This window comes from Theropithecus gelada, chromosome X (genome assembly GCF_003255815.1).
Source record: "Theropithecus gelada isolate Dixy chromosome X, Tgel_1.0, whole genome shotgun sequence".
Lineage (NCBI taxonomy): Eukaryota > Metazoa > Chordata > Mammalia > Primates > Cercopithecidae > Theropithecus > Theropithecus gelada.
The window spans coordinates 58,360,149-58,368,966 of record NC_037689.1 but is presented as its reverse complement, the minus strand read 5'-3'; the positions used below and the strand labels follow the sequence as shown (position 1 = coordinate 58,368,966).

Below are 8,818 nucleotides of genomic sequence, written 5' to 3'. Positions count from 1 at the left end.
ATATTTTTAAACTACTGGATACTCCATAGTAATTTTTACTTCAAAGTGGTTGGATTTCCTTTACGAATTACACTGACAAATCACTAATATGAGTTAAAATGAACCCAGAGACACCAGTAAAAATGGCATGCTCTGTTTCTTCTTTGATGTAACCCCTTCTGCTCTACAAATTTGGCAAAGATGGATACACTATAAAAATAAATAATCAAAGAGACTTGACAAGATAAACATTTTCATAGACCAGAGACAAAAATAGAAGGCTGAAGTGGTTAATGGAGCTGAAGTACTATATTCCAAAGCAGGCAATAGAAGCTACAACTTCATCTCCTAGCTGGTGGGAAGGACTACAGATCTGTGTAAAATGGAGAAATAAAGTTGGCTTCACTGCTTAAATCCAGGAGCTTATGATTAATAAAAGTAGGGTGAAAATATACTGACAACTGGTGCCTGAGGCTACAATTTTTGTGGGGTTTCCAGGCAACATAAACCTGAGGATACTGGCATAGCCTCAGGACAGGGCTGCCTGAGGCTCAGTCACCAGTCTTGTAAATCCTTCATATCCCTACCAGGGAGGAGGCACAAACCTTGATTATAAAATAGCCTCATAACTTCTTGTCAGGGAGGAGGGAGACAAGGGAATTAAAGAAAAATAAAGCAATGCAAAGCAAAAAATATGTTCCCCTCAAATAAGCCTGTGATCCACAATTCTAAAATGCATGAAGAAATCTAAAGCTAAGAAATACAATCAACATTTTAAGTGTTCTTGCCATGAAAAATAAGTATGTGAGAAAATGTATGTTAATTAGCTCAATGTAGCTGTTTTACAATGCATACATATTTCAAAACAACATGTTGTGCAGGATAAATATACAAACATTTTGTCAATTAAAAAATAAATTAACTTTTAAAAGTAAAAATATAACCAACTAAATACAGAACAGGATTGCCTCTCGATGATGTTAATTGTATGAAATAATTTGACAAATATTTTATAATAAATTTGGTTGGTATACTCAAAGAGATTAAAGCATAACATTCAGAAATGAACAAGAAAGTATTAAACAAGTTACATATATAAAATATGAATATTAAAAATAATCAGGTTGCCAGGGTTGGGCGCACCGCTGAATAGATCGCTGAGGGAGCCTAGGGGATTGCTTAGGAATTCTGGCCAGCTGAGTGTTGTCTGTTGCCACCCATTGATGTCAAGATGACTAAGGCTGGATGGATTTTTGTGGTTGTCCTATGAGAAGGCAGAACACACTTCTGAAGCTTCTCATTATGTCAGTGGCCACTATGTTCTTTCCCCAGCTGTCTCTTTGCTGTCCTGAGATTTTAAAGTGTTATCTATAAGGTTAATCCACACTTTAGTTATCAGACTACCAGGTTTCTGGCTAAGGAAGAGTTTTATAAATTCTATAGCTTATGTGATTGGAGAGCCTAGTCGTCATTGGGATGAATCATTGGAGGAACAATTTACCCAGGCTTAATTATCACCCCTGCTGCAATCTACCACATACTCCAATTTTTCCAAATCACCATGGACATTCAGAATGTCTGTGTGTCTCCTCCTTCATCATTGTTGTCATTGCCACCTTACGAAAGAGCTCAAGGATGTAGGCACTGGGCTTCCTTTTGCTGCTGTGTTTGCTATGGTTCCCACATATATCTTCCAATCTGTGACTGGCTCATATGATAAGGAAGGGATTGCCATCTTTTGCATCCTACTCACCTACAATATGTGGATCAAGGCAGTAAAGACTGGTTGTATCTATTGGGGGCTAAGTGTGCCCTTGCTTATTTCTACATGGACTCTTCATGGGGAGATGTTGTGTTCCTGATCAACTTGATCCCTCTCCATCTACCGGTGCTGATGCTCACAGGCTGTTTCTCCCACTGGATCTACATGGCCTGCTGTACTGTTTACTGCCTGGGCACTATTCTTTCTATGCAGACCTGTTCTGTGGCTTTCCAGCCTGTCTTTTCATCAGAGTGCATGGAAACCATTGGGGTTTTTGGTCTCGGCCATATCCATGCCTTTCTGGATTACCTGTGCAAGTTGAATCCACAGCAAATTGAAGTTCTTTTCCAGAGTGTCCTCTCTCTGGTAGGCCTTATCCTTCTCACTATGGGAGCTCTCTTCATGCTAACAGAAAAAAATCCCTCCTTGGACATGGCATTTCTACTCACTGCTGTATCCTTATGCTAAGACCAACATCCCCATCATCGCTTCTGTGTCTGAGCATCAGCCATGACTTGATCCTCATACTATTTTAACTTGCATTTCCTTGTCCTTATGTTTCTAATTGGCCTCTATTCCTGCTTTAGCAACTTGTTTGATGCTCAGAGGTTTAACATCAAGTATGGTGTGACCAGTGTGCACTTTTAAGCTGTAATGGTGCGTCTAATGCTAGTATTGGCGCCTGTTGTGTACATTCTTTCCAGCACTGGAGTCTCCCAAATGTTGTCCACATATGGGAAGAAACTGGACATAAGTCATCCAGACAAGAAAAGCAACAGGATTCTACCTACCTGATTTAGAATGAAGCAGCAAGTGGGATGATATTAATGCCAAAATGGCCTTAGTCCGTTTTGGCTTTCTTTCTCATCCCCTATACTTTTTACTCAATCCTGGGTGAACAGTAAGGCCTTCTCTTCTTCCTTCACCCTCTATGCCTGGGGTGGATATGACAGTAGCATTATTTCTGATGACTACTGAGAAGCATATTATTGGCTTTTTCACAATACTCCAGAGGATGCAAAGGTCATATTATGTTGGGATCATAGCTACCAGATTATAGCTAAGGTGAACTGGACAATTTTTGTGGACAATAACACATGAAATAATACCAATATTTCTTGAGTAGTTCAGGCAATGGTATCCACAGAGTTTCGAAAACCCTATGAGATCATGAGAAAGCATGAGGTCATTGTTGGAGACTTCACTGAGTATTGCTATGATGATATCAATGAGTTTCTTTGGGTGGTCCAGATTGGAGGTAGCACAAACACAAGAAAATATATCAAAGAGAATGACTATTGTACTCCAGTTGGGGAATTCTGTGTGGGCCATAAGGGTTCGCCAGCACTGCTCAACTGCCTCATGTACAAGATGTGTTACTACCACTCTGGACAGGTCTACACAAAAGTCAACCATTCATCAGGCTTTGACCATGTTAGAAATGCTGAGATTGGGAATAAAGGCTTACTTTGAGTTTTATGTCCTGGAGAAAGCATATATCACAGAACATTGGCTGGTTAGGAAAGACAAGGTAAAGGACCTGGATAATCCAGGCCCATCAAGGACATAAATGTCATGTCCAGCTCTGATATGCTTCACACTGAGTGGATCATATGTAGGATGTTGAAGATTTTTTTTATATGCCATTTATAAGAACACATCTAGATGAGATTAGAATTGTATGCAACTTTTGTCCTAGGCAGTATGGCTGGGCCAAATAAAATAATTTTTACAATTCTAAGCAGGTTACCAATAAAATATCATGGCTTTACTGTGCTCATTTAAAGGGAGGAATAAAAAATAAAAATAATCGAATCAAAATATGAGAAATAATAATATCAAAACAGAAAGTAATTAATAAACAGGATAAACAGTGCCTTGGAGGATAGCACTGAACACTTCACTTACCACACAGCAAAGCAATGAAAGATGGAAAATATATGTGCAAGCATTTAAGATTCTCACAAGATTTATTGAGATAGTTTACACTAAAACTTCAGGCACTAATCTCCTGTAATCTCTGTTCCAGAATACAGAGAAGTAGACAATGGCAGGGAATAAATATTTAATATAATATTAGCTATTTTTCAGATGTTGAAGAGAAATGCCTGTATTAAATGAATAGTGCATTTTAAGTAACAATCAGAATAAAATAATAATAATAAACATAATTAGATCAATTTCTGAATATGTAATAGAAAAATTTTAGGAAATCAAGAATAAAAAGTCTTAAAAGTTAAAATGGTTACCTAAAAGTTAGTAATTTGGCATTCTAGATTTCTCACTATCAACAAGAAAAACCACAGAAAATGGGGTAAAAGCTTGAAAGTATTGAGATGAAAATTATTTATGAACCCAGAATTCTATATTCCAGCAAAAGTGTAATTTGAAAGGAAGGGCAAAATGAAGACAGTTTTGGAAACAAAAAAAAAAAAGAATAAAGAATTTGTTACAAACAAACACTTACAATACTCACTTTGGTTAAAAGCAAGACGCTAAATGAATGCCATTTTTCAATTTCCTGAAGATAAAGTTCAATATTGTGTTTACTGGGAAGTTAGTTAGAACTCAAAACTTTCCTTAAGTTCCTTACAATACCCCTGGCTTTAGTTCATTTTGTGTTGCTATAACATAATACCACAGACTGATTATTTAAAGAAAGCTGGAGATTTATTTCTTACAGTTCTGGAAGGTAGGAAGTCCAAGATTGAGAGGTCAGATCTTGTGAGAGCCTTCTTGCTGTATCACCCATGGTGGAAGGTGGAAGGGTCAGAGAGGGAGGAAGGGGGCTGAACTCATCTATTTTTTCAGTGACCCATTCCCTCAATGACTAATCCACTCCTGCCATAATGACATTAACCCATTTATGAGAGCAGAGCCCTCAGGGCCTAATCATCTCTTAAAGGTCTCATCTCTCAACACTGTTGCATTGGGGATTAATTTTATAACACAGTAATTATAAGGGACACGATCAAACCATAGCATTTTGCCTCTCGCCACCAAAAGTTTATATTATTTTCCCAGTGCAACATATATTCATTCTATCCCAATAGTCCTCAAAGCTTTTACTTGTTCCAGCATTAATTCAAAACACCAAAGACCAATGTCTCATTTAAGTAAGATACGGGTGAGACTCAAAACATGACTCATCCTAAGACTAATTCCCCTCCAGCAGTAAACCTGCAAAACTAACAAGTGACATGCTTTAAAAATGCAATGGTGGGACATGCATGAGATAGACATTCCCATTCCAAAAGTAAGAAATAGGCAAGAAGAAAGAAGTAACTGGTTTCAAGTAAGTCCAAAACACCGCAGAAAAGACAACATGAAGTCTTAAAGCTGGAGAATAATTTTTGACTCCATGTTCCACATCTGTGGCAGAATGCAGCTGGGATTGGGTCTCCAGTGTCTCAGCCAGACCTGCCCCTATGACTTTGCTGGGCTCAGTTCACACAGTAGCTCTAACAAGTTGGAGTTTCCTACCCACACCTTTCCCAGGCTTGAGTTGAATGCTAGTGGCCCTACAGTTCTGGGATCTCTGGGTGGCCTTTTTCTCTCAGCTCCACTAGGTATTGCTATAGTGTAAGCTCTCCGTGGCTATCCTGACTCCATATTGGTGCTCAGTATTACCCTATTAGGGGGTCTCTGTGGTGGCTCCACCCCAGCAACAAGTCTCTGCCTTGATGTCAAGAGTGTCTGCTACATCACTTAAAATCTTGGTGCAAGTCATACAGCCTTACAGCTCATACACTCCACATGTCTTTGGAGTCAGCACTATGTACATATCACCAAGGCTTACCCTTTGTGCCCTCTGGAGCAGCAGCATAAGCCACACGTGGGATAACTTGAACCAAAGGTAGAGAAGTCAATGAACATTGCACTGGAATGCAGGGAACAGAGACTTGAGGTGGCTCAGGGCAGTGAATGCTGAGGTCTTGTTTGTGCCTCCCTGGAAACCTTGCCCTCAAGGTCCTAGCTTGCCTCAAGGATCTCTGAAATACCTTGAGGGTCATCCTCCCATTCTCTTTGTGAATAACACCTGGATTATTTTAATCCATATTCATCTCTTTAGAAAATGGTCTCTTGGCCACATCCTTGGTTTGCTTTCCTAAAGATACCTTTTTCGCTCTTTACATGGTAAGGCTGTGAATTCTTCAAATTTTTCCATTCTTCTTCCCTTTTAGTTGTAAACTTCATCTTTAAATAATTTCTCTCTACTTGCATCTTACTCTGTTAGGTTAAACGTAGTCATGCGGTCTTTCCGTATTTTACTTAGAATTTCTTCTGCCACCAGATATCATACTTCATTGCTCTTAAATTCTGCCTTCTATAAAGCCTTTGGCCAGGGACAAATTCAGCCAAGTTATTTGCAACATTATAGAAAGAATGGCCATAACTCAAATCTCCAATACTTCCTTCGCCTTTCTGTCTGAGACTTCATCAGAATGACTTTTACTATCCATATGTCTACCAACATTCTGATCATGACACATTATGCAATCTCTAAGACATTTCAGACTTTCTCTAAGGTTCTTCTCTTCTGAGCCCATGCCAGAATCACCCTTCATGCTCTATTCATATCAATCTAGGCTTTTTCTATCCTGGTCTTCCAAATTCTTCCAGTCTTGTCTTAGTACATTTGTGCTGTGATAAAGAAATACCTGAGGCTGGGTAATATATAAAGAAGTGTTTTGGGCTCATGGTTCTGCTGACTGTACAAAAATCACGGCACCAGCATCTGCTTCTGGTGAGGGTTTTAAGCACTTCCATTCATGGTGAAAGGTAAAAGACAGCCAGAATGTGCAGATTACATGGCAAGAGAGGAAGTGAGAGAGAGAGAGGGGGAAGGCATGTGCCAGCTTCTTTTTAACAAGAAGTTCTCATGAGAACTAATAGAGAGTGAATTCACTCATTACCACAAGGACTGCATGAAGCCAGTCATGAGGGATCTGCCCCATGACTTGAACACCTCCCATTAGGCACCCATCCCCAATACTGAGATCAGATTTCAACACTTGGAGAGTCAAATATCCAAAGCATAGCATTCTGCCCCCGATACCCTAAATCTCATCTGTTTCTCACAGACAAAATACAATCATTTCATCTCAGTGGTCTCCAATGGTCCCCAAAAGTCTTAACATGTTCCAGCATCAATTCAAAATTCCAAAGTCCAAAGTCCTAAGACTCAAGGAAAGTTCCTTACAGCTATGAGCCTGTAAAATCAAAATCATATTGCTTACTTCCAAGATATGATTCTAAAAGGGAGAAATAGGCCAAAGGAAACTGGAAACAGGCCCCACATAAGTTGAAACCCAGCAAGATAGGCATTAAATCTTAAAGTTCTAAAATAATCACCATTAACATCATATCCTACATCTTGGGCACACTGGTATAAGGGGTGGGCTCCCAAGGCCAGGGGCAGCCCCTCCTTTTGCTGGGTGCAATCCATGTGGCTGCTAACATTAACAGGAGTTGAATGCCTATCGCTTTTCCAGGCTGGGGTTGCATGCTGCTGGTGGTTCTATAATTCTCGGGTCTGAAGGGGAGAAGACCTGCTTCCAAGGGTTCACTAGGTACTACCCTAGGAGAGGCTTTCTGTGAAGTTTGTTCCTGTGTCAGGCTTCTGCCGGGGCACCCAAGCTATCTGATACATCCTCTAAAATCTAGGCAGAAGTTGCCAAGCACATTCAATCCATGGCTTCCCCTTAAGCTTTTATTCCCAGTGGGTAATTATTCCACATTGTCCAGTCTTTTCTCTGGGACCTATGCCTTGCTGTGGTTGGCTCAGTGGGGACAGCACCCTTGACTGGAGTACTCCCACCTGAGACTGGAGTACTCCCACCTGAGGATGAAGATCCACACATATCTCTTTCTAACTAGTTTCTTCTCAGCGTATACCACCTCTTTTTCATTTCTATGCTTGTTGCTATTCAAAGGTTTTCATTTTTCCAGGTTGTTTTCATGCCTTGCTTCTCTTACTCAAGATTTTTTCTTAATGTGTGAACCTTGGAATCATCTGGAGCATGTGTTAAAACATACATTCTTGGATCTAGCTTCCAAAATACTGAATCAGAATGAGAGAATGTGAATATTATAAATCTGCATTTTGTAATCAACTGAGATAATTATAATGTACATTAAAGTTTGAGAACTACTATTTTTAAAATAAACTTTGTCTAAGCATTGCCTTGTACAGATTTGTTTTCGACAAATAATTAACCAATGAGTCATAACATTTACATCAAAATCAAATTCCTATTCTATGTTCCATATAAATATATCTGTCTGCTAACTGGTCATTTCAATACAAATGCCATATATTTGCCTAAAAATAGTATATTCAAATTTGAGCTCATCTTCTTACATTTTTATTTCATGTAGTCCCTGAACTAAGAATGTGAGTCACCTTAAGGTCAATTGTTCTTTCTTACATTTGTTCCCACCTTTTTCTTCACCCCCTACACTGTTTTTCTGAACTTCAGTCACTTCTTCCTACTCTTGAGACTGGCCATGTTTTCACATGTTCCTCCTCCTAGTTCAAGTTGTTTCCTCTTGTTACTCCTCTTCTATAGTTGGATAACTCCAACTTGAAGCCTTTTCTGTCTTCTCTGCCAGATTTCTACCTCTGGGCTTCCACACCAAGCTCCCAATCACAGCACTTTCCACATGCATGGAAACTACCAGCTTACACCTGCTTTCTTTACCATTCAAGAAGCACTTGCAAGAAAGTTTTGATCAGGATTCATTTATCTTTTTATCTTAGGATGGAGTACAGAAACTAGCTCTGAGTGGTACTCAACATCCGTTTCCTAAGAAAAGGCAAAAACTCATAAGTAAATTGATAACTATTTGACCCAGCTTCGGAGATTATACAATCATCTTTCAAATTTGCATATGTATTTTGTGTAAGTGCAATGTCAGATTCATGTGGAACTTTCTGATTCCCCAAAAAATTTCATCTTCCATTCATTTTTTTTTTTTTTTTGAGACTGAGTCTTGCTCTGTTGCCCAAGCTGGAGTGCAGTGGCGTGATCTCGGCTCACTACAACTTCTGCCTCCCAGGTTCAAGGGATTATC

The 8,818-nt window shown here is 39.3% G+C and overlaps 1 pseudogene; it reads left to right on the top strand.

The window, feature by feature from the left end:
* The first annotated feature begins 529 nt into the window (after positions 1-529).
* On the top strand, positions 530-3,311 carry LOC112616330 (annotated as a pseudogene).
* The last annotated feature ends 5,507 nt before the right edge of the window (positions 3,312-8,818 follow it).